At 39.5% G+C, this 25862-nt stretch overlaps 1 long non-coding RNA gene across 1 annotated transcript in view; it reads left to right on the top strand.

Moving 5' to 3' along the window:
- The window catches only part of LOC129209198 (uncharacterized), a 38207-nt gene that overhangs the window by 557 nt on the left and 11788 nt on the right, over positions 1 to 25862 (top strand). The window contains exon 2 of the long non-coding RNA XR_008578012.1: positions 5320 to 5387. This is a non-coding gene — a long non-coding RNA (uncharacterized LOC129209198). The remainder of the gene's footprint in view (positions 1 to 5319; positions 5388 to 25862) is intronic.

Here is a 25862-nt window from a genome sequence, read left to right as displayed (position 1 = left end):
CGGCCCAGATTAAACGAGTACAGCAGGCTGGAAAGATGGTACCAGGTTTTAAAACTGTGACAGGAAAATAAGGCAGGAAGGATGTGAGAAACTGTAAGCACAAGCTTGACATTAAAGCAGAACGGCACTACCTTTAGGTACAGTGCTGTTTTCCCCATATGAATAAAGCTTTGTGCCTAGAAAGAGAACATTCTTTCATCTTTTTTTTTTTTTTAACCGCAATAATCTGGTATACTGTCAAAGTATTTGAACCAGGGTAAATGAAAATAAAATGCCAAATGCCATTCTTCTGCAAGGTTTTCAGCAGGTGAGTCAGTGAATGGAAAGAATATTTCACCATATTTGGAATCACAACAACTTTTAACACAAACAATAAAAGATTATAGGAAGGAGAGGGGAAAAAAGGAAGTAAAGACATATCAGAAGAGGGAAGCAAAGGTAAATTTTTTTGTAAGTTATTCTCCTTCACTAAAGCAGGAGACAAAGTATCTTGTAAAACAAGCTTCTCTGCATTAGTTAATTGGTGGATATGGGGTTAGGTGACAAATTTTGAAAGATATTTTACAATTCTCTCATTAAATGCTTCCAGAAAAACTACACCGTGGGTTGTGAGGAAGAAGCAATGTCATGAACCAAAAACTAAGACACCTGAAACAGGAGAACGCATAGTCATTCATAATCATGGTGAAAAGCCAAGAGAGTAAGGTGTTTTTAAGGTTTTGTTCTAAATACCCTTAAAATAATCTAGAAAAAGGGCTATACAGAAGGAGACATTTGTAGATACAAAATTACTCACAATTGTGGGGCAGATTGTGAAGATACTCAGTGACCTAACTCTGTAGGAAGACAATGTAGTGACATTCAATATTGATAAATAGTCATCAATACAACACAGTACATACTGAAGGAAAGAAATCTGGTTATACATTGAAGGGAGGTCTGAAACAAAGATAAGAGTTTAAGAAATACACAGGCATCCTAGGCAGTAGTTCAGTAGAAATCTCTCCTCAGTGTATGAACAGTCATGCACACAACATGTCAAGATATGAAATGGAGAAAACCAGAAAATGTTGGCTGTCTTGCCATCATTTCATCTCAAAAAGAGTTTTAAAGAATGAGTGGGAAGGAAAATGTACATTAGACTGTGAAACTGAAATGCCCAATTCCACTGAAGGGCTGAAATGCCACAGTTTTACACTAGAGTGCCATGTTCAGTTGCTTTTCCCCTATGATTCCAAAAGCTTTTCCAAGATACCACATTCCAATATTCAGTTGCCCACTCTATACACATAGCTGATGTTCCTTATTATAGGTGCAGATTTTTTCCATTATACTAAATATTCCATTTAAATTTCATTATTAGTTGAATATTGCAGCTGTGCTGTTAAATATTCAAATTGCAGGAAGCATCAAAAAGAGAGGAAATGACTAGATGAAAATATGTGGCAAAATAGTTGGTTATAATGAAGAAAGCTGCTGTCAAAAGTAACAGGAAATCGCTGTCATTTGTGAGTGGCAGACTGCGAGGGAATGGGTGCAGAGGGCCAAACCTGAACAAACATGGTTAAGCAAATCACTCCAAATGAACGTGGCTGAAATTTTTAAAGCCCACAGGACATCACACTTGCCATCACCACTTTCACCCGAGACAACAAATTCAGAAATGGTATGTGTCTATCCATCCTGCAGATAAGTATTCTTCTGAATAATTACTTACTATGGATCTCAGGAGTTGTTTTTCAGACATACTTATCCCAGATTTTATTAGCAACGATTATTTGTATAACTCACTGCCCAGCAAAGAAGCCACGCTTCTCTGCAAGCCTGTAACTAGCTTCACCGTACATAGAAACCCCTCAAACTGTATGGGATATAACACTTCCTTTTGAAAGCAACAGCTTGCATCTTCAACATTATCTACCAACTGAGAGGTTGGAAATTTATACATGTATTTCTAATTTCACAGATCAAAAATATTTTTCCATTAGGTATCATAAAACGTGTATGCTTCCATACACAAACTGCAATATGCTTGCAGGAGCAGCTGTAATGAAACGTTGAGACTGCAATCCGAAGCACTTGCTATTGTAAAATCTAAGTCTATAAGAATGCTAGCAGAGTACAGTCACTGTTTATTATACTTTTATTAACAGAAGATAGCATAAGCGTTTTAGATTTAAAAATTTATAATGTAAGTTACTTTAATCAGCTCTGCTTGTATAGGTTACAGTACAAATTATTCTAAAATTTTTAAGGAAAAAAGAAATCATATTTGATTATAACTAAACATATGCTGCATACAAAACTCTGAGATTAAAAAATGTACATTAATATAAAATCAAATTAATTTTGTTGCCTTTCAGCCAAGCTTCCTGAGTACTGCAGAAAAGATATTTCTTAATCTTGTTTTGGTAACTAATGATTTGAGAGAGTATAGCTTACATTTTGGCACCTAGTTAGCACTTCATTAATTACTAATTACTTGGCACTAAGTAAAGGTCTTCTAACATTGCCTGAATCTAGAAACAGTTATTATCACAAAAAGTCATTAGTTAAAATCAGTTTGATATGAGATGTCCCAACCGGATAACTGCTAAAGCATATAGTTCCCTAAGGAATGAGAATATAGTAGAAAATATTTTATTTATATAACCTGTAAGTGCTATTTTCTATTCTTACTCTTCGACTGAAGTATTCTGTGAGTCCAGCTGCACTTAATTCACACAGTACATCAGGGTGAAAGACGCTAAAGAAATGTAAAATATTGCTAAATTTACTTGTCAATTTATGAGAATAAAATTGTATAATTTTTTGTTGAAACTGTGTAATCATGTCTCATGACTGCATCACAGTGCTGAAGCACAGCTGTGGTACCTGCCATCTTAATTTTGTTATTTCCTCATTTTGGAGTGCTTACCTATACAGGTCTGACTTTATAAATGCAGTGCTTTACATTGTGCAATTAATATCTGGGTTCTAGTAAAGTAAAAGTAGTCTGTGACATTTACACCTACATATTCCTGCCTTTTTTGATCTGTGATTCTCTGTGGTGTCCTTGCATTTGTTATGGGTAAAACAGGAGTAAGAACCAGATAAATATAGCATTGCTGTAGCTATCACCATCTTCCTCTTTCCTTTTGGAGGATGTTTATGCTTAATACATGATACACACATATTATCTTTTACCCTTTAATAAAGAGGACAAGCTTCCTGCTTCAATCATAACAAAATGGAATTTTCAGTTAGTTCAGTTAAACTTGAAACTAAGCATAGAAAGTATTCTAATGGATAAAAGTGTCCATACTAGAGAAATCTGGTTCAAGTAGACACTAGACACCCTACATATTTAGAGTTTGCAGTTGGAGGAAGAAAGTGTTACCAAGAATGCTGAAGAGTGGATGTGTGCTTCACAGCTGCTCTAATTCAATATGCTCAGCTGATGTGCTAATATTTGCTCCTAAAGGTTTTGTGATTAATGCTAGAACACCTCCTTAGGTATACACGTCTACTTGTTTCTCAGTTCCAGCAATAATGAAGGAATGAGTTGGAATTATAACACCATAATAGCAGTCTAAACTGGTTCTGGGTTTTTCTTAATATTTTTAAGATCACAACTTTTTAAAGAGTGTATCAAGCAGCAGCTTCTGAATTCACCCAAATATACATGTGTGTGTGTGTATATATATAAAAAAATAAATAAAGTTTGTATACACACACACACTTTAAGAGGACTTCCTCTTTGCATCTGCAAAGCACTGTTTTCCCAAGGTCAGCAAAGGTTCTTCCACATGTCTCAGCAGTGAGGAAGCTGCACACAGATAACACATTACTTCATTGTCTCTCACACAACCTACAGATTTTTCCACAGGAAGAGAATACTGTTCCTTACTGTGTTGCCTTCCTACGCTCCAGATGTACGAAAGCCAGAAACGTGCTTTATGTTAGAGCCCTAAGAGGAGCTGTTTGTGACAGGGACAATGCTGATAGTACCGGGGAGGGAGCTAGAGGCAAAGAAAGGGTTGGCAGCACAGAGGCTGAATACAGATGTCCTTCTTTTTCTGCCTTCCTAATACCCCTGTACATCACAGGAGACAGTACGTCATTGGAGACAGTACTTGTAAACTGCTTAATAGAAAGCAAACACCATTTTTTATGTTGTATAAATATCCATCTACACATTTTCCATAAAGAATGGAGATGCTGGGATGCCTGCATGATTTATGCACAGTATGGAAGTAGCACAAACATGATGATTTACAACAGGTTTTAATGACCATCTGAAGGGGAAAGATCCCAAATATGGACAACAGCAACTGTTAATTGAAACTAGTAATATTTCATCTATGTAAACAAAGTAATGATCACATCTGCCACAAGATTTCAAGAGATTTATCTTCCAGGCTCCCTAATATGGTTACATCTGTCCCCTGCTTAAATCCTATGTTCTTGCCATCTGCTCCAACACACTTTTTTCAACCTCAAGCAGTGATTAAGCAGCTATTTGGAGAAGAAAAAAAGTATTTTTCAATTTTTGAGCAAAATGTTTAACAACTGGAAAAAAGTTAAAAAACCAAAACCACACCCCCCCTCAGCTCTCCATTGTTTCTGTGATACAAAATGTTACTAGTGAGCTGCTCAACTTAAGTTTCCAGGAATATTTACATTTGACTATACAGCAGGGAACATTGCACCCACAGATTCAATGTGGTTTCATTATAGAGTGTAATAAATGGGGAGCAGATTAAGTTAATACCATTCAGTTAATCAGTCAAATTGTCATTAAAGAGGTAAGATTATATGGGCAAATCAGGAAACGTTCTGCTTTAAAAAGAAGGAAACTTCCTAGAATTCTTTAGTTGCCCTGTGGGAAGCCTAGCCAGTTATACTTCTTTGAAATGTGCTGTGTACTTACCTCTCCATGTCCAGACACGGAGGAGGGGGAAGGACAGAGCCATAGCTCACTCTCTTTTCTCTGTGACGAGAACCAAAGAAGAGCAATTTTGCATATCCTGTGCTCCTGTCTTCTTGGCAAGACTACAGCCTGCCTGGTCCTCATGTGGGTCACATTAATTAGGAAAGCACTTTACTCTGCATCCATTGTCCACTGTAGTCACAGAATGGTCAGTCACAATCCATCTCTTAGTGCGTATTTGGAACCTTGAAATCCTTGAAAGGTATTAGAGATGTACTGAGCATCGTGTTACTTCGTAGGGTAGCAATGCAATGATAATACTGTCATAAACATACTAAAAACTTACCTCATCCATTTTCTAGGAGTTTCCTCAAAATGTTTTTGGTTTTGTTTTTGGTTTTTTTTAGTTGTTTCTTCCTGCTGTATAGAAGAGCTTATGGATTTCACCTCGTCATTCCCCTGAGCTTCATAGGAGGTAACTGGACTCTACCTATGCTTTTTAGCCTTTCCTCTTTTGGCTGGTTTACTATGCTTCTGCTATCCCCTGCAATTATAATTGCTACTGCTTGCAAAGATGGAAAACCACAATTTTTTGCACTGTTTATAAAACACTGTGAAGTATTTTCAGAAATAACGCAGAACAAAGCAAATCTATGATGTCTTTTTTATCCACAGCTAATAATCCTTCTCTGAAAGTCTAAGAGTATAATGTCTACTAGTATAAATAGGTGCAGCTCCATTGAAAGCCTTGCCATCCTTTACTGAAGAGCTTTGCTATGAAGGATGTGGATAGTCAGACGGTTCAGCTTTACCATTGCTTAAATTACTAAAATAGATAAAATACATTGTTTTGTAGCCAGTATTTTCAGAATCATTTACATAAATGTCTCAGGAATACTTTTGGGAAAAGCAGAGCAGCAAGCCATCATCTGTTGTAGTCTATATGTCTTGCTCTATGTCTTATCTGCTGGTCATCTCTTTGGTATCATGCTACTGCATGTAAAGTGGCTTGTCAGGAGCTGGAGTTAGATGGAATAAGAATTCTGATGTTATGCTCCATACCTGCTTAAATGAAAATTAGGAAGCCAAGTTATAATATAGTGCTAGTTACTCATTTCCGAGTAAACAAAAAAGATAATGTCTCAGGTACTCCATGTTTTCCAGGTACTGCATTTTTTCCTGTGTATCTCAAGCATAATCAGGATGATAGAGTTCAGTTACAGAGACATCTAGAAAAAGCTGAATGTTAGAACTTAGCAAACACTATTCAAGATCATTTACATTAAAAGAAAAAGACAAAACAGCATTTAGAAAAAGATCTACATAAGGTTTCAATATTCTTCACTAGAACTGAGAAACTCATGTATGAAATGAATCCAGGTTTCTAGATCCAAATTCTCTCTTAAGCTGTGAAACAGTTTTTATACCAATATCAATATTATGGGGAATGTAGAGACTTTTCAAAATTTCATTTTAAACAGAAAAGATAACCATGCCATTTTCACAGCCTTATAATATCCATGCTGAAAAATTACGTTAGCTTTCATCGGAATAGCTTCTGTTAAATGAAAAAAGAAAAAAAAAATTTTTAAAGCAAATTAAGTCAGTCTATATGGAGGCAAGGCCTGTTTTTTGAGAAAACTCATCTGACATGGAGCACTTGGACTGGACAGTCTAGTGTTTATAAATGTGTCTCAGCTGGAGATGGCTACTGAACTCCTGAAATTTTGAAGAGACTTTTCCTGTATACTCTGGAAAGCCTTCAAAGTACACTCGGCAAGCAAATTCCAAAAATACGATGGGTGTATTTTAGCCAGTGTTCACCTAAACTTTTATTGCAGTCTGATTGATTCTGTGACCAAAACTGACATCTATAAGCTATTTTTCATTTGCATATCATCCCTTCCCACTGATATGCTTGGGAAGTTGTCATTTAAAGATTGAAATCTGAGTCTCCCAAATCTAAACCAGATACATGCTAAATATGTGAGAGAATGAAATCTCTGTTTTCAGAGTTTTCTTTTCTTTTTCAAAAGAGGAGCCATATATCCTGAGGACAAGGAAGTCAATCCACGATACTATGCTATAAAGAGAGCTTCTGACTGTTAGGATGAGGGTTGTAGTTAGTACTTTCTGTAAATATGTAGTGGTGAATTCTAAAAAAGTAAAAACATTAGAAGTAAACACTCAACACTGCTAAAATCTAAACATTTGTCACTTTACAATGTCCTCTCCAGCTACTGCTCTATGCCATGTAATATCAGTAAAAACACATACCTGAGACTCAGAGGAGTATTACACCTTGAAAAATGACATATCCATTATAAATTATCCTTTGAGAGTTGCATGAGAGAATACTTTGCCACTGATTATTCTAACATAATGTATAATTGGAGTATTTTATTCTATACTACAGTTTATGACGTTGCTTTTGCCAACACTGAACATTTCTCAGCACATTACGAATAACAACTAAAATTGGACAGATTTATTGTCTTGTTCTGTCCCTGGAGAAGTGCAAATAAGCTATATTGTTTTGTTACACTTTGTGTTTTAGATGTATCTACAGATACTTTTAGTTTTCAGTAGAGAAGATAAAACTGAAGAGGTACATATTGAACTTTAGTCAGAAATTAGAGAATTTCCTAATGGTCTTTAATTTTTATAAGAATCTTTTCTAAAGTCTCACCCTGGCCGCCTCTGTCTCCTGCATAGATGAGATGTACCTATCAAGCAGAAAGCTCCTTTGTGTCTAATGAGTGTGGTAAATTTTGCTTCCAGGACTAAGGTTCTCATATAGAAATACTGAGCTTAGATCACCAAGTAACCTCAGCTAAGGACTAACACTTTGAACATGATGTAATACTCTGCAGAACGGCAAGGCAGAGAAAGTTTGATGTGCTTCTCATTACTTACTTTGCCCATCACATTTTTTTTTTTTTTTTAAATAGTTGGCATTTAAGAGGCAATATTCATTAGTTACACACGTATGATAATTTGTGAACCCTGGATAGCATTTGGATACCAATTAGCCGATGGGGCCAGAAACAGCTGGGTGAAGAGATGGGGTTTAGGACTGTCCATGCAGGTCAAGGCATGATGTTGAGGACAAAAAGAGGTACCAGAAAACAGCACATGAGCCAAGACAGGGATACTACTTTGGTGAGTGTGTTTGTATAATGACAGAGGATTAAAGATGAAGGAACAGGAGATGCCTTCGCCTGCATGGAAACTACTATAGTTGCTCCTACCAGGACAATCATGACTTCTACATACTATCCAAGCAAACTGAATTTGGGAACCTCTGTCTAAATCAACAGCAGCTTGGGTGGGTTTTATGGAGGTAAGAGAAACATGATGAAACGCAGAATTGGGGCAGGGAAGGATTTTTGAAGATGGACTTAAAATTAAGCACGTAGTAGACCTCAACTATGGGCATATTCCAATAAAAGTGGAATAGAATACTAGTACTATATAACTAAACACAGCATATGGAAAACACAGAAAATATGATAGTATTTTCAGCAATAGATCCTTAGCTTAAATACTACTTTGCATTTTGTCTTATGGCTTAAAAAATTGTATCAAAAGAGGATTAGGAAGAAGAGCCTAAAAAAATCACAAGAGAAGACTGTAAAACAAGAGGAACTAAAAATAGTGTGTTTAAGTGCTTTGACCTACAGATGAGAATTAAGAGACAAATTTCTTACCTGCATTATCATCATCATCCAGTGAAACCAGCAGGCCAATGCACTTGTAGGTACATAAATGTATAGACAGTGACAGTTTCTGCTCCAAAGATCAAAAAGCGCACAGTGTTTTCAACAGCACACAATATTACAGATCTCATCTAGTAGCATAGTGGGCTTGCTGAGGGAAGAGGGGGCACCAAGGCTTTCAGGCAGAATTTACCCCTCAGCCTGTCACACCATCACAATTCCCTCCGTCAGGGCCGTGTTCTCCCAGCTCCAGCTTCGCTCTGCTCTCTGCAGGTAAGTGTGGGAGCACAGCTCCAGACACGACCTCTGCTTCTGTGATAGCTTCCCAGTTTGACTGAGGCTGCGACCAGCAGCTGGGTGAAGACTTCTGTCCTACCTCTTGGGAAGGGAGGGGCCAGGCAGTGTGAGTCCGAAGGAAACTTTTCTACATCTTTGCACAGCAGGGAGGCTTAGCTGACGCTGGGAAGCAAATGAAACACGTCTTACACCCTGTCACATACTATGAGAAAGAGAAAACACCTTGTCAAATGAAGAGACAATAGGAGTATGCATTATCTCTCTTTAGATGCATATTAATGCAATGTACTGCTTTGGCTCTGGAACTCTGTGCTACAGAACAAATAGTTCAGCAAATGAAACAAATAGCTTAGAAGATTTTTTTTAAGGATTAGACATGTACATGTATAATAGCAACATGCTGACAGGGAGAACAACTGCAAGCATTAGTGTTGGCGATGCCTCACAGCATAAACTAATCACTGACTGGAGAAATTTCTCTCCTTTATGTATTTTGCATAAAGTTCAGGTACATTATGCTTTCTGCTGTAGCATTTAATATAGGCTACTGTTGGAGGTGGAGAAGGTCCTCAAGACTAACAATCCTTGGTTCTATTCTTTGGTTTTTTATTACTAGTTATTTTTAAGATATTATTAAAAAGTCAGACTGTACCAATTTTAGTTTGAGGCAGAAGGAACAAGCATGTGCACATGTGAAATTTATGTCACTGTGTATTTGGAAAAAGAACATCAAGAAAGGATCTTAAGAAAAAGGTCTTCTGTTTCTCCCTTGTATTCTCTAATCCCATTTGAGTTAAGTGCTTATGGTTTGGATTCATACAGGTAGGAAACATCTTTCAAGACTTTTCCATTTCAGTTGAATCAATTTCTTCTGTTGGTTTCTTTCTATTAAGTAACTGGAGACAGGTATTTAAACCAATTGCTGCACAATGAGCCATGAGAAAAGGCAGCAGGTTGGATGGATGCTTATAAGGTAGGAGGTTTGAAGTATACTGCAAGATATCACCCAGTTTACAGCTCTTATCTGTGGAAAGCAGCAGAACAGAATGAGGGCAATTAGACTTACTAGCTGGTCTATTGACCTGTAAGAATACAAGGAATAAAAATGCCAGTGTGCCATAAAGCAGGCAATGCTTGCAAAACAATAACAGAATATGCATAATAGCTCAAGAAACATCCTTAGGAAAAAAAATTAATTAACTTTATACTTTTGGTTTTATTAAGAAAAATGTAAAGGGAGAGATTCCAGCAGCTATGTGGAATAGAGCTAGCTTTTCAGGAAAATACACAGGGCCAGATCTTGCCTCCTACTTCTTCACATGTTTTCTGCTCTTCAGGCCCATGGGAATAACACCAAGAAAAATTAATCTGCAGAGGACCGTATTATCTCTTCTGCATAGTTCCCATGTAGTGTCTCAGAGGAAGACCATGCAGCTAGGGAGCTGGCTGGAAAAGCTGCCTGCCTGGGGAAAACTGTCCTTGACTCCCACAGATCCCAGAGGACATGCCAGATTTCAGTGGGACATCTCTTTCTTGCTGATCTGAGACATCCTAACAAATTCTGTCACTGAGATTTCCTTCTATAGACGAAAAGTAGGGGTTGAGTTGGGTGTCAGGATTTTTACATACTGTGGAAGTTGTGGGCCGAAACATGAATGCTGATAAAGCGACAGCTTTCTTAAACTGAGAAGTACTGATGGGTCACTGATTGAATGCTAGGTCATTAAGTCTGCAGCTGCCACGTAAATATTATAGAAGAGGATTTGATCTTGGAAAAAGGAAACGGGGACAGTATAAGGTCCTTGCTTGCTCCCACACAATCCATTCCCTCCCCTACCTTTCATTTTAGGAGCTTCCAGGCTCTTAGTACCCAGGGAGGAGGAACGATGTCTTTAAAAGTAGCTGATCCTTCACTTTAATATATACTGAACATAAAGCTGTGATCCAGCCTGCTGATTTACAGAAGAAACATCAAACAACCAACCTTAATTTCAGTTTCCCATTAAGTCATGCACATCCTTCTTGTCCAGTGGAAAATCCCACAAAGTAGGAAAAAAACCCCACATTCTGGAGTTCGCATTGATAAATGACTTAAAGTGCCTGTCCAGTTGGGGTCTGCAAGGCCTGTGGAAGGGTCATAGCCTTCGTGTCCTCAGCCCCTTAGGTCCTCGGGGGGATTCCGCATCACTGCCATTAAGTGTCATTGGAGTCCTCTCCCCTCCTCCATCATTTCCTGCTCCCTTTGCAGTCTCTTTCTCATTCCCGCAGCACGGCTTGCGAAGAAACTGTTCTCCCATTAGCTCCCTCCCATATGGCTATGCACTAATCCCCCCTCCCACACACATTCATGCAAAGAGGAGAGAAACTATAGATGTGGAAGAAATGCTTCACTGAGCAGCAGTGTCTGCTATCCAGAATATGTCTGGCAATTAAAAGGTGCAAAAGAATCATGCTGAACAGTACTGCTGTTTTCCTCCCCATTCTTTTCAATATCTGCAGAGCTCCCAAGTATCCTGAATTTGCAAAGATTTTTTGGGGAGTCTTACAATTGGGAGACACCTTGCAATCATTTTCCTCTCCACTTACAATCTCAAGGTATTTTCCACAGTATTTTTTATTATTATTTTTGCTCCCTTATCTATTCTGTTTGGTCAAAAGAAGAATCAACCCTGGAATGTACTGAAGACCAAGGGAAGTTAGGAAAAAAAATCATTGAAATTGAATCAGATTTGGGAGACTAACTTTTTGAAAAAGCTCTGCTCCTGTCTATTTACACCAAAGCCTGCTTTTTTTTTTTTTTTTTGCATCCTAAGAAAGCACGTCAAGAAACATACCATTTGTCAGGTGCTTGCAATAGTGGGCTGTCAGCTCACTGCCTAGCAACTCACTCACTCTGCGTAGGGATATTCTGGCTTTACTTACAATGTCACGTCTCATTGCCTAATACTTGCCTTGATGCTGCCTCACTTGCTAACAGCGTGTTACATGAGGTTCCTCACTTGGGAAATACCGAGCTGCCCTTCTGTGTCATCTGGCCCAGTGAGCGCACCTAATGACACCAATAGGAAAAGCAATATAATGGTTTATCTAGGTAGCAGATTCACTATACTACAGAAGTCACAATGTATTTACACAGAATTTTATGTTATGTAGAAATTCAGCATTGGTATAGCATGAACATCAGGCTCCTTGAAATGTCAACAGGCATTTTAAAACTTACTTCACAAAACCAGTTAGTGATTCCCTGTGAAAGAAAGCTATAGTCTTTAGGAAAAAAACGCAAGCATATAAATAAAAACCTTTTGTTTTACCCACACAACAGCAGCTTGGTAGTGTGATTTGGTGATTAAACGAGGTGAGTAACATTTAGACTCAAGAGCTCATGGATAGGAAATCTGAGGTTCCAGCCTCATCAGTGACAGCAAGTCACATAGGGGATTTGGGGCCTCAAATGACTGTTACATGTTATTGATTGTCATCTTGCAGGTCATGGCTTCGCCCTCCCAGGACATTCTGTTCTCCAGAACCTCTGTTGTAATACAGTGGAATAGGAGGAACAAAATCGAGGATCAGAATCCTCTATTATTAAAAATCTTTAAGAACACATAAGAAAACCTTGCCTGAAACTCAGTAACAGCCAGATCTCAGAGGTCACAAGAATGCCAATTTTGCAGGTGAAGGTCTTTGAAAAAACCCACTGTGCTGTTTTCAACACAGCTGTATTAGGGCCTTTTACTCCCAGAATACAAGCATCTCAGTGAGATTTGTAACCGTGACAAACAGCTAATGCTTTTTTACTTAGGTCAAGAGTTTTGAACCACAGGCTTTAATATAATACTGGCTTTAGTAAAAAGTGTACTAAGTGAAATAGAGGTCTTCTCTCAACCGCCTCTTTCACTAAACAGGAAAATCAAGAAATATACTCTAAGCTTGTGGATATTATGTATGTATACACACATATGTCTCAGTGCATGTACATTTTTAATTGACTACACATTTCTATACAACTGTATGGCAAACAAAAATACAGAACCTTTCTAAAATGCAAGTCTTAATGCAGACAGCGTACCTAGGGGTGGTATTGCATACAAAAAATGGAAAACAAAATCGTTGGTTAAATGAGTCTGATGGAAAAAAGCATCAAAGAGAGTTAAAAATGATAAATTATTATGTAGCTAGAGTAGCCCTGACACACAGGAGGTGAGTCGGTTCAGAGCAGAGGAACCTAGCAATCCCTGAAACCTCTCTGCTGTTCACCTCAGTCACAAGCACAGCGGTTTTGCTGTTATGGCACAACTGGCTCCACACACATACTAGACAAAAAAGGCAAACTGATTTAGTTGACGCCCACAAAGTTCTATACAGGACCCTCAGAGGTGATCAATAACTTTTCATCAATAAAAAATTAAGACTCCTCTCAAAGAACACATGAAATAGTTCTTAGTGATTTTTCTGCTAGTTTGTGCATCAGGAACAGTATCAGTAGTGATCAGGGCATAAAGTGTTATAATCATAGAATCACAGACTGGTTTGGGTTGGAAGGGACCTCACAGCCCATCTAGTTCCACCCCCTGCCATGGGCAGGGACACCCTCCACTAGCCCAGGTTGCCCAAAGCCCCATCCAGCCTGGCCTTGAACACTGCCAGGGAGCCAGGGGCAGCCACGGCTTCTCTGGGCAACCTGTGCCAGGGCCTCACCACCATCACAGGGAAGGATTTCTTCCTCAGATCTCATCTAAATCTCCCCTCCTTCAGCTTAAGACCATTCCCCCTTGTACTGTCACTCCCTGCCCTTGTCACCAGTCCCTCTCCAGCTTTCCTGGAGGCCCTTTAGGTACTGGAAGGTGCTGTAAGGTCTCCCTGGAGCCTTCTCTTCTCCAGGCTGAACAACCCCACCTCTCTCAGCCTGTCTCCACAGGGGAGGTGTGCCAGCCCTCTGAGCATCTTCATGGCCTCCTCTGGACTTGCTCCAACAGTAACTCTGACCAAGAGACAAATCTTGCACATCAGAGCAGAAGACTGTCTGAAATAAGTTCCTCCAATGTAGCTAACATGCCTTATACTGCAATGGGACATGGAAAACTAGATAATTTTTTTGGAAGCCAAAATCTATAGAATCTTAATTAGAAGGAACCTTCCTCCCTATTAATTCTTTCGGAATTACCCAAATATGTGCATAAATTCTTACTTATTTTCTCAATAAGCTGTCTTTAATACAATTATTCTGATGAATGCCATGTGCACAAATAGATTTTCCATGGGAAAATTATGTTATTGATAATTATAACTTTTGTATCAATCAATACAGTAAAACAAGTTAGTCAGTGAAGGTGGTTTAATGAAATCCATTTCATTTAAGTTCGTAACAAGGCAAGTGCATGCACTTGGCTAGTTATCATGTCTTAGCTGAGGCTCTGGTAACAGTTTAAAAAAAAATACTAACAGGACCCTTGTGAGAATAACTCTGAAATCAGTACCCTAATTCTGTTAGAAAATGTACATAAATACCTTCTGATCAAAAACTAAAGCCAGATAATATGACAATTTTCATTTTTAAACAAAGAAGCTTGCTATGATGCTATTTTTATCAGCATGACCCTTCATTTTCCTGAGGAAGGTTTCAATAAGAACCAAACCACTGTCAGAAGTGCACACCTTACAGCATTTGATGTACTTGGCACGTTAGCAGCTCTGTAAACTCTAACTTCTGTATTGCTTTCCTGAAGCCTACTTATCCCAGAGTATGATAAAAGCATTTGAAAGGATGCAGGAAATTACTACAAGTGTGAATCTTACACTTAAGTAAATAATAAACATAGTAGTGCATGTTTTATTGTCTTTGGAGTGTGCTGCATTTAATAGTGCAGTTACCTGTTTTTTTTAAATTGCAATACTTCTAGTTCTAGACAGAAGCTAATATTAATCATTGCATCTTTCTCTCAATATATTATAAGTACATTCATACAGATGGCAGCAATATGGTATGTATTGTGGCACTTCTGGAAGAAACGTGGGCATACATATCACCATGTGCAGTTCAATCTGTAAGCCATGACCAACATGTTATTTTTTATCAGCTTTATTTTCAACTAGGGATTCGGTGGTACAAATAACCGAGGCAGACATACTTGCAACACTCAAATAAAGGCTGAAGAATTATTCATGAAAATGTACAACATTTGCCAGAAAATAAATGCAGACAGTAGTTGGACTCTAAACAACAAAACTGTCTCTCAGATCATTCATCATTGTGCTGACCCAATTAATTTTCCAGTTCCCTAAAAGTTGATAGTTTTTGAGCTTGTTAGTTAAAGAGGCCATCAGAGTTGGTATGTCTCAACTCTGACCCAGCAACTGCCTTTCAGTGGGCAGCCCATCATGCTCTCCCCTCAGTCTCCCTCTTCTCTCCACTCAGAGGAGCAGGCTGGGCATTGAGGAAGAATTTTCCGCCTCAGAACCCTTTGGCATCACAGTGTCTTGCTGCTGAGCAAAATCGGAGCACAGCAAAGTCCAGTGGCAGCTCAGTGTGCTTGTCTAGACACCCCAGGCTCATCACCCAGAACCTGCCATGCTGCCCAGTCTGTCCCCACAGAGAAGAGATAGGCCTCTCAGCAATTACTTGATTCCTTGCGTCTCAGACAGCAGATGGGACCCAAAGAGCAAATTAAAGTTGTTTTAGCTGCAGTGGCCCCAGGGGATCTACAGAATGCAGCAGCACTCCAGCCATGCCCTTTTCACTGCCTGTGTTGGAGGAGAAATGAGGGTAATCCCCAGCTGTCTACACAGCTGTACCTTTTCCAGGCCTCTCCTGACACCTGGGAAATCCTTCTACAGCCAAACAGCTTTAGAACTCCTTGGCTTTGTCCTGTAATACAAGAGGGTCTCAGGGCAGGATTGCCCTGCTGAGCTCTACTTCCCACATCTTGTCTTTGCACGTGACTAGCTGTTAGCCTGGCTGAAGTGGAAATGGAAAATATCTACACATGCTGACAAAGAATCAAGGCTGGGATTTCTGCACAGCAATGTGACTCTACTTATGACTGGCAGAGGAATGACAGCTCAGGCCTGCGCTAAAATGCTGTGCTAGTGTATAAGAGATCAGACAAAGCTTTATTCCTGAGCACAGGCTAATGTGTAAACACCAAGCTTCGCAGGCAAGTCTGGGCTTAAATGCAGGCCCAGACCTGTGCTTGGCAGAGTGTAAACCCAGCTACGTGACTTAAGCAAGGTCAGGATGTGGCCATTAAGACTACAAAAAACCCCTGTGAAAATACCTGGCACCCTCTGGCTTCTTATTTTAGTGTTACCAAAACAAAAAGCTTTTGCAGCTTTTGTTTTGTGGAGCTATAAAATTTTGCAAGGTTTCCACAAAAAGGTATCAGAAAAGAGGAATACAAATATTCTGAAGTCTAGTCTTAAGAACCCATACTCCTTGCAGTTTCACCAAGAAGCTCACAACTGAAGTCTAGTGCCCTTGCCTACTCCGATTGCTAACACAGCTAACTGCAGATTTGGAAGGAATTTCCTACTGGTTTTATCTTCCAATCTCTGAGTCCTCATGTAGTTTACTATGCTTCATCTAGCTCAGGTTTCAGAGATACTCTTAAAGATTTCCCAGGATCCATTCAGTTCTTGAAGATTCCACACAATTGGGACTACACCATGTTTAACTTAGAGGGAAGGGTGGACAGTGGATTTTATACTATGTGGGTGACTCCTGTTAGTTTTCCAGTTTGGGTTAACCCAGATTTCAATGACTGCTTGCTTATTTTAGAGAAAAGTGAGTGCAATCGTGAATAATAGTAACAAAAAGTTCCTTTATCTAATTTCTCCCGTATTTTTAAATGAAAAGCTTCACAAAGTTCAGATTCAAATAGCTGGAATCTATAAAAACAGAAAAATGTCAAAGCATCTCTAAACCTGATCCAGAAGTGGTCTTCCCTGGAGTTTTGTCCATGACCGCTTGGCTCAAAGTCGTGACAGGCAGCGGATCTGATGGCTTCTGACAGTGGATAATCTCTAACTCTTAGGAAGCACAGGGATTTCTTAATAGGATAATATTTTTTTTTTAAATAAACTATAAATGTTTGAAACAAAAGTTAGATGAAACAAAGCAACAAAGAAGGAAATACAGAAGCATAACACAGCAAGATCAGGCCTTCAGATGATCTTCAAGCTGTATGGCTATCTCGTATTAGCCCCTTTTTAACTCTGCTCTGTAATTGCAATTACAAATAGCCTTAGAAGATGTGCTGATGTTCAAGGAACAAACTGGATTTTTCATTCACAAAAAAGGATATTTATTTGACTAGTTCTGTATTGGCCGTGCACTCTAACCTGGACCTGTTGCTTATAGGAGATAAAAATAATTTCAGATAAAAGCTGCATAACCCCAAAAAGTCTGTGTTTATATAGAGGAGTTATCAGTTCACTAATGTGAAGTAAAATTAACAATTTGTCATTAATTATTTGCTGCATTTTTTACATTTTAAAACACATGAAGAGAGCGCGCTTGTTTATCCAACCTGAGGTAATGCCAGCAGTCACCTCCTCAATGTAAGAGGACTAAACTGCTACTGCATGCCCTTTATGTGAGAGAGAGAAGTCTGACACCGGAAGAATATCACAGGAGAGATGAAAGAGGAATTTGATAATCTGGGTTATCTAGAAGTAATGAGACTTTAAGATGGATAATGCCTCAGTACAATTTTCTCATTTATAGAAGCTATTGTACAATTTTAAAAGCATACATTTACGTTCCTTATACATTCATATCTTACAGCTACTGACTTTTTCACCTTTCTTAATAAAAAGGGTTGAAGTTGCCAGGGATGTTAATGTACCATATACAATGCCACATTTCCTGTTGACTGAAATCCTGCCACACACAGACATAAGGACAAACTGTTACTGTGACTGCAAGCTGGACACGGCTAAGAACAGAGCATATTTGGTGGCTGCAGCAATTCCACACAGCAGTATTTAACGAGACTAAGAGAATGACAGCTTTTCTCCTAAAAAACACATACCAAAGTATGAAGGCAGAATATTAGGGTAGCTAAACAGAGGGAAAAAGTTTTATTCGCAACAAAAGTAAAAAAAAAAATAACACACGGAAAGAGATTAGTACAAGGATTCAGTGTCACGCCTGCCAAAAGCAAGCAATTTGCAGTAATGCATTGCACTCACTACAAATTGGAAAGGAATTTAAGACCAAAACAAATGCATGAACATACAGTCAGAAAATGCTCTATTTATGGTAGATGGCATACCCAAGAAAAATGCTAAAATGTTTACAAAGAGTAAAAAAAACCCCTTTCTAACCATGTAAATAAATGAACAGGAATGAACTGAAATATAGCTAGTCCAAAGGAATACAGAGTGATTATATCAAGGGTATAAAAATATTATTGGAGGGCCTTTTTTAAAACAAAAGGAGCCCTAACACTGTCAACTGTGAGCACGTGGCAAGCCGTGCTCCTAAGAGCAGATGTACCTCCACAGGATTTGTAGCAGCAGAACAAAAAGTCCCATATGTGCTCAGGTTTAAAAGCACCCCCCAGATAAAAATGATCAAACTGGTATACAAACCTGCCTACAGAAGAGGATGCAGAAGATAATCCTAAGGAATTTGATTAAGTGCTTAAGAGCTTATAATGCTTTCAGGAAGTAATACACTACATTATTACAGGTACCAGTGTATTTATGTATTATGTAAACCCTGTTGGCACAGAAAGTTAACCTAGGGAGTGAGGGTGACCAAATGCTAAAATGAGACTTTATTGAGACAATATTAATATTGGCTGGATGAATTAACTGTATGGTTCCTGTAATAAAATGTATACAAAATGTTCATAGTTCCACTGCAATAAAACCAGCCAGTACTGAGTGCTCCTTCATGGGGCCAGTTGAGAATACTGATATTTCTAGATAAAAGAGTCATTCTGGTACATCCTTCTTGACAGAGAAGCTATAAAAGTTGCACTCACAACTCCCTTTCTAGAAAATTAAAAAAGGCATCTCAGAATCATAAATTGCATACAATAGTACTGAAATAATGGTAGGGTTTAAAAAGTAAAAACAACCCTAAGATGTCTATCAATGTGAATACATGTGTTGGGAACCATCCAGCAGGATTCCTGCCCACCAGCATCTATGTAAAAGTGAGGTTTCTAAAATGTAGAACATTTCCTACCGTTCAGAAGAACTGAAGCTGTAAAAGCACATACCAGCTGTGAAATACAGGAGCTTCTAATGGCTTATACTTCTCCATAGTAAAATCCAAAAGCTGCAGGAAAAGGTGTTTTTTCGGAAATATGACTCAATACCATTATATCTTTCCGGAACACAAAGCAATATGACAAACTCAAATATGAAATATAAAATGACTCAAGCTTATCAGAGCCTGGGAAAATAACTCTTGAAGCAGTTACAGATTGTACTGGTTTAGGTGATGTGGCAGAAGGAAAACCCTCCATGATGCGCCCTTTTACCCCAGGAAAAGTGTCCCCTCCTCTCTAAGGGAAAGATGATAGGAGCTGGCCTACCTTCTTCACTTGGTCTGTCCACACACTCCATTTGCATTTGAGATCTCTAGTTACAGTCATCATGCCATCCTCTTTTTATTTAAAGAATAAAAACTTACTACACTGGTACCACTCCCAACACCAGACTTTGTTTGGCTAAATATTCACCCTGCACTTAAATACATACAAACTTTGCATTGCTGGGATGCTTTGGGATTAAAAAATGTGACTCGTCAACCCCTGATGTCCATAAAAACTAATGCAGCTGATCAGAGATGAGTCTACCATGTCCTGTAAGGTCCTCCCAGCTACTCGTCCCGAGATGGACATGCTGCTCTTGTAGAGATGAATGCAGAATGAGGAAGGCATGCAGCTTCTATTTTGGTAATAAGTGGTTTGACGGCTTATTTTTCAGACCGCAACACCCTCACTTGCCACAAAGCTCAGAAGGAACAGTTGCAAAGGTCCTCAAGCTATCCAGGAAAAAAAAAAAAAATCATATAAGGCAGAGCAATCAATTGGCTGTTATATACATATTGTACTGCTGTACTGAAAAGTAATTGAGCAGTTTGATTTAAGAACATAGGTGTTTAATTTTAAAAGCAGTCTTTCCCTGGCTAGAATTGTAATGACATATTTTTAGAAACAGCTTTGCTTTTTAACATTATTACTACTGGGAGATGCCAAACATACACACCCTATGTCACAACTCTCCTTTTCAACTTGGCTTTAGATTTTAAATAGTATTTTTAAATATAAACAACAATAATAATGCTTCATTGTCAGCACTTTTAAAGACCCATGATCCACATTGTCAGATGCGGAGGAATTAAAAACTGAGAGAGAAATATTCCAGTAATAAAAGCTACAGCAGAACAGACAGCACAGAATGCAGCACTCCCAAGTCTTTTTAGAGCTGTATCTGTCATAGCCTATTCAATTGTATATCAGCACAAACTTTCTGCAGTGCTTACATGCCCTTGCTGTCTCACAGAGCACAAGTATGTGCCTCACATATTTTGTTTTTCTTCAGTAATGAAAGCACAGAAAAATAAATTGTGAGAAATAGTGTTTTAGGATGCTAGCTCTAAAAAATTACTATCAGAAACTAAACAAATCCATGTCAGGACACAGCCCTGTAGAATTACAATACCGCTCAGCCAAAAGGAGAAAATAAAGATGACCCTTCAAATCACCACAGATAGACTGCCAGCACAGGTACTCACCAACCGACACTTCTGCAGAGTGTTTGTGGGAAGCATCAGTGATCTGTCAGGCCTAGAGCAATCATCTGTAATAAAGCTCATCTGTTGTGGGTACCTACTTGTATTGCATAGCTAGGCAGAGAAAGCATTTTCTTCTTGCTAAAAATACTTCCTTCCCCTCTCTAAAATGACAAAAGTATAACTTTGCCTGACCTATTTTTTGTCCTTATTCATTCTGTGGAAATCTTGCAAAATTGACACCTAATTTCCAGGTGCTGTTGCTTAGCTTCCTAAATTATTAACGAGTATAATAATTATCACTTTTCATCGTTACACGGGACAGGGAATAGATGCAAAGATTACAATCACATCACCACCCTCACATCTGAACATGTTTACAATATCAGAAGATCCCTCTCTACAGGTTTCAATCAATAAGCTGTATTACAACGTGTGTTTTATGTCATGGTCAAATGATAAATTATGCTGGTCTACTCTAATTATATCAGCAGAGACCCAGGGTAGAGCAGAAAAAGTATGGGAAATATGGACCAAAATCAGGGATGTCTGTCTTGTTTAATGTATTCAAGAGTAGTGCCAGGTGGAGCCAAAAGCCGCCAGCGGTTGGGGTGCACTGTGTGCCAGTTCTGGCATGGGTTTATAAAGAAGAAAAGAGAGGAGCAGAGTGGAGGTGAGACTGGTGATGGGGTGTGTCAGAGAATGAGTGAATAACAGGAAAACTTCAGACATCTTGAACATGTTCAGAATTATTTTAAAAGTGAAAACAAGGGATATTTCCATGCCACAGTATCTTCACAGCTGCACCTGTACCAGCAAAGCTGTGTCAGCAGGGCTTCCTATTAGCAACGCAGCCAACAGGAAGAGCTTTTCTGCCAAATTAGCTGTCCCATCTCCCAAGGCCAATGACAGAAATCCTTCTGGCTGAGGTGACTGAAGATGTTCAGCTTCACAGTTGTCCATCAGCATCTGCCAGCTGGGCGTTACCACCCTGCAGCTGGGCCCACAGAAGAAATTCTGTGAGCATTCTCTCATGCTTTGGACAAAACTTGGACGAGTTAGCACTAACTACATTCATCAGCACTTTAATTCACTCCATGAACCTTGCCTGAAGGAGGCTAAGGCACAATTTCTTCTGCCTGCACATAAAGGAGGCTGCAGCCTTGAGAAGAGCAGTAACAAGCCACAAGAGGAGAGTAGGGTCTTCCATGCCCACAGCTGCAATGTGAGTGTCTCTTCATGGCCTGAACAATGTAACTCAAGGTAACAAAAGCACGTGCTGGTCAACAGTGGTACATCCTATAACTTTTCCTGGCACAGCTGTATCAGCAGACCTTTGCTTGAAGCCACAGCCACTGCTGGATTCCACTGAAGATGTTTCCGCTCTCAGAGCTGTGAGGCATGGAGACGGTCAGCCACCATAGCTAAATCCAACAGGCATCATTAAATGGAGGTCCTGACCACCAAGATTCACATCTTGGGAAGCTCAGCTCGCTAACATTATAAGCTGCTTGTCTAGATGGTGATCTGTGATGTGCACAGAACAGAGATGCGCACTGTGCTGCATTTGCTGTGCATCAGCCACCCTCCAGGAGAGCGGCAGTGTGGACGGGTGGGGGCAGAAAGTTCTTAAATCACCACCCCACAAATGGCCAGACTTCAAGAGACTAAGCTGTGGTCTGAGCAAGCTGTGGGAAAACAGGGCAGCTAGCAAAACACTGAGAAGAGAAATCGGAACGAGATAAGGGGAGTCTGGTTGCAGGTGGAAAACAGGGAACTGGAGCCCAACTAAGCGGGACGGGACGAAGAACAAGTAATGAGCACCAAGTGATCTGGACAACTGCTTTCGCCCTCCTGCTGCCCTGCCCATCTGCTTGGAATTTGCTTTCAAAACAAGTCCTATTTTTCCTTATGTCTATCCTGATCCAAGCTCTCATCTTGTCCTTTATAGACCCAGTGCTGTCACTCAAAATCATTTAGAGCAGAAAAGCCGAATTGAGAAACAAAGAAAACTAATTGTTTAGCATACACATTCTTCACCCTGGTAGGTTTCTTTCAGCTGTATTTTCCCTTCATTTATTCAGGCCAAAGCCTTCTGCCTGGTTTATTACAGGCATTTAAAGACAAGAAGGATTTTATATGACTGTCTGACTGCTTCATCACAAGTCCTGGCTGTGTCTGACATTTAGGTCCAAACAACTGCATTCTGTTGGAGAACCCCCAACCCCCATGAAATACATTCACTGACCTCCCCTTCCAGAAGAATGAGGTCATCAGTATAATGAGCTCTCCAAATCGATCTGTGAACAGCCCGATTCACAATTTTTCTCTATGAAAGAGAAGTTACGAAAGGAGGAGTTTGCACAAAAAGGGCTTCAGCTCCACCCAGTGGTAATGAAAAGAGTTCCAAACCATTCCTCTGGCCATACTCTGGGTACGTAGTACCACGCAGGTACGTTACTCTGGTTTTTTTGAAGCTGAGGTACTGGAGGCCTCTGCTTGGACACGGGTGTGTTACAGCTTGAGCTGTTACAGGTGTGAACAGTGGTGTTTCCTGAGCAGCCTCTGCCTTCAAAAGCTGGGAATTAATTGTTGCTCTGAGATTATCTACATCAGCCATCACTATCCTCTTTGGTACTGGCAAATTTTGAACATCTCTTGACTAATCATCTTCCAAATGACCAGCTGGCTGGGCATAGCACCATGACCTCTTCTCTCTCTGCAGTGATTTGGGGAGTGACTAGGGTGTAAAACGTCTCTTTTCTATTTCCTACACCTGCATTTTCTCTAATTTTTTTATTTCTCTGATGAGGCACCACTTTCTGACATAACTCCTGAAGCTCCTTTTAGAATTGGGGATGTGGTTAAGGATGGCTTTTCCTGTTCCAAGTTTTCCAGAATGAAACAGCTCTCTAAATGAAGTTTACAGGGACATCGAGAGACTTAAAGCCAGCTCCAGCTCTGTTGGTTGGCCAGTAATTAAATAGTTCACATCTGACCTAATTCATGCTCAGCTACACATCAGCAACTCACAGGCTTTAAGGAATAAATTTGTGACAAGTGAGGGTCAGGCAGATACCACCACATCACCCACCCCAAAAAAACCCCTCAGCATCATGCATTATGCTTTTTGGGTAGCACTGAAACACCACTTTGTGACTCTCTGGGGAGCTGCTTCTGGATTAAGTGGCTTCAAGTTCTGTGTATAACTGTGAAATGCTAGCAACCTTTATTCTGTGTGTCATCACTGTTCCTGTCCCAGGTGCTCTTTCTTAACTTTTTGGAAGGCATGGCTCATTTTTATCTCTTTATTACCCCATGTGAGTATCCTTATTGTGGTTATATTTACATTTCAAAGTGTTGAGCCTGTAGCATTTGTCCATAAGTTTTAAGATTATAATAAGATGCAGTGCCTCATTTTCAGCTAAACAGTCCAAAACATATGCAAAGTCTGAAACATATTTTAAATCAACATGTGCTGCATGTAAACAAAACTGGATTGGCTGGGGTTTTTTCCTGTCTAAAAAGCTTCCAAACCTGTTCACTTCAAGCACTCCCTTGTGCACTTTCTCTCTCACCTCCATAGAAGCCCATATTTATTTTCATTTTAATAGCATTTTCCATCACAAAATTGGTATTTTTTAGCTATCAAACTATATCACATTCCTCAATTAAGGTTTGAAAATGATACATGAACAACATGAAAAAATTCATCCAGCCTTTCTTCTCCCACGCAAAATCTAACTTGTAAAACAAGTATTTCACAACATTTTATAGCAGCTATTTAATTTTTCAGCTCATCAGTGACAAAAACCAGATAAAGCTAGTGTTCTTTGCAGTAAATTTGTACAATGCATTGAGTAAAGCACTGTTAGGGTTTTACTTTGAGGAGAAAGGGAAGTAGACAATTCAGGCAGGCTCTAGTACACATGTATTAATGACAATCTGTGAAGTAGCAGGAAGGTGGAGAGAAGGTGGTTTGTGCAGAAATGAGGCTTCCTGAGGGAACCTAAAAGAGAAGGTTGTGTTCTGGCTGCAGCCATGCCCCCCCCATCCCCTCATTGCTTCTGCTACCAGGATCACCGCAGGGAAGAGGCAGAATTGCCTTGATTTGAATTCAGCAGGCATTTTATCATAAAAAAAAACCCCAAACCCTCAAAATTTGACCCCTTGCTAGCACACACCTGTAATGCCAAGGGAGTTTGGGAACTCTGCGCGTTGAAGTAACAGTCATTTGTCAAAGAAATCAATTTTCTTTGCCCAAGCAGCCCGACTTCTTCAGCTCTTACACTTGCGCTCTGAGGCCCAGCTATGTGACACCATGCTGTCCATAGTGCCTTCCACTCTTGTGTAGCAAGGACACATTGCTAAACAAGCTTCTTGTTCATTTCTAACAGCTGCATTCATGCATGCAATAAAGCCAAGAGAGTTAGCTCAGTTGTACCTTTCCTGGGCATTAGGTACGCCGTCTTTCTGCCCTGGTTGAAGCCAATAACCAGCTGCTTGGGTGTGACTCCCAACAGCTGACCAAACTGGGGAGCTGGGCAAGCGGCTACTAGAATATCGCTTGGGGGAATTGGATGTGTTCCTTCTCACTGATCTCTCCCTTCTTCTGCGTAATTTAAAGAGTCAGCATCCCTAACCTTAACCTTTCAGCTGCCCATCAACTGGGGATAAAAAAAAAACAGATCACTTTCTGCATGTTAATCAAATACCTTGAATGTACCACGAGCAAAGCAAGGAGCGTCTTTGATGAAATGTAACCTTATTCTCCCTCAATCTGTGCCCATCTCCCTACCTTTTGAGTAGTGCTGTTGGTGGTTTAGGAGACTCTTGTCAATTTAGAGTATTTTTATAATGCAGGAATTTGATTTTTGTTTTTTATGGAAGCTTTTCCCCCCCCACACACATTGTGTAGGGAAACAAAACCTGTAAGAGAGATGGCAGTCAAATTTCTGAGAAAAAGGATTCTCTTTACAGCGAGAACAGTTATTCCCCTTCTGTCACCAGCACAGGCCCCTTGTTTCTAGCCTTTGATTAAATCTTTGGCTAAATACAGCCTAATGACACAGCTCCAAATATTCCTCTAAAAGTCAGGAGCATTTTCAGGGAGAAAAAGACATTCATAGCCCCTCACCTTCCAAAGATGACCAAACCCACAGTTTGTATTCCACTTAAGTTCGGT

Source organism: Grus americana, chromosome 8 (assembly GCF_028858705.1).
Source record: "Grus americana isolate bGruAme1 chromosome 8, bGruAme1.mat, whole genome shotgun sequence".
NCBI classification, from domain to species: domain Eukaryota; kingdom Metazoa; phylum Chordata; class Aves; order Gruiformes; family Gruidae; genus Grus; species Grus americana.
Note: the sequence above shows the minus strand (reverse complement) of the source record. Positions and strands in the feature narration are given on the sequence as shown.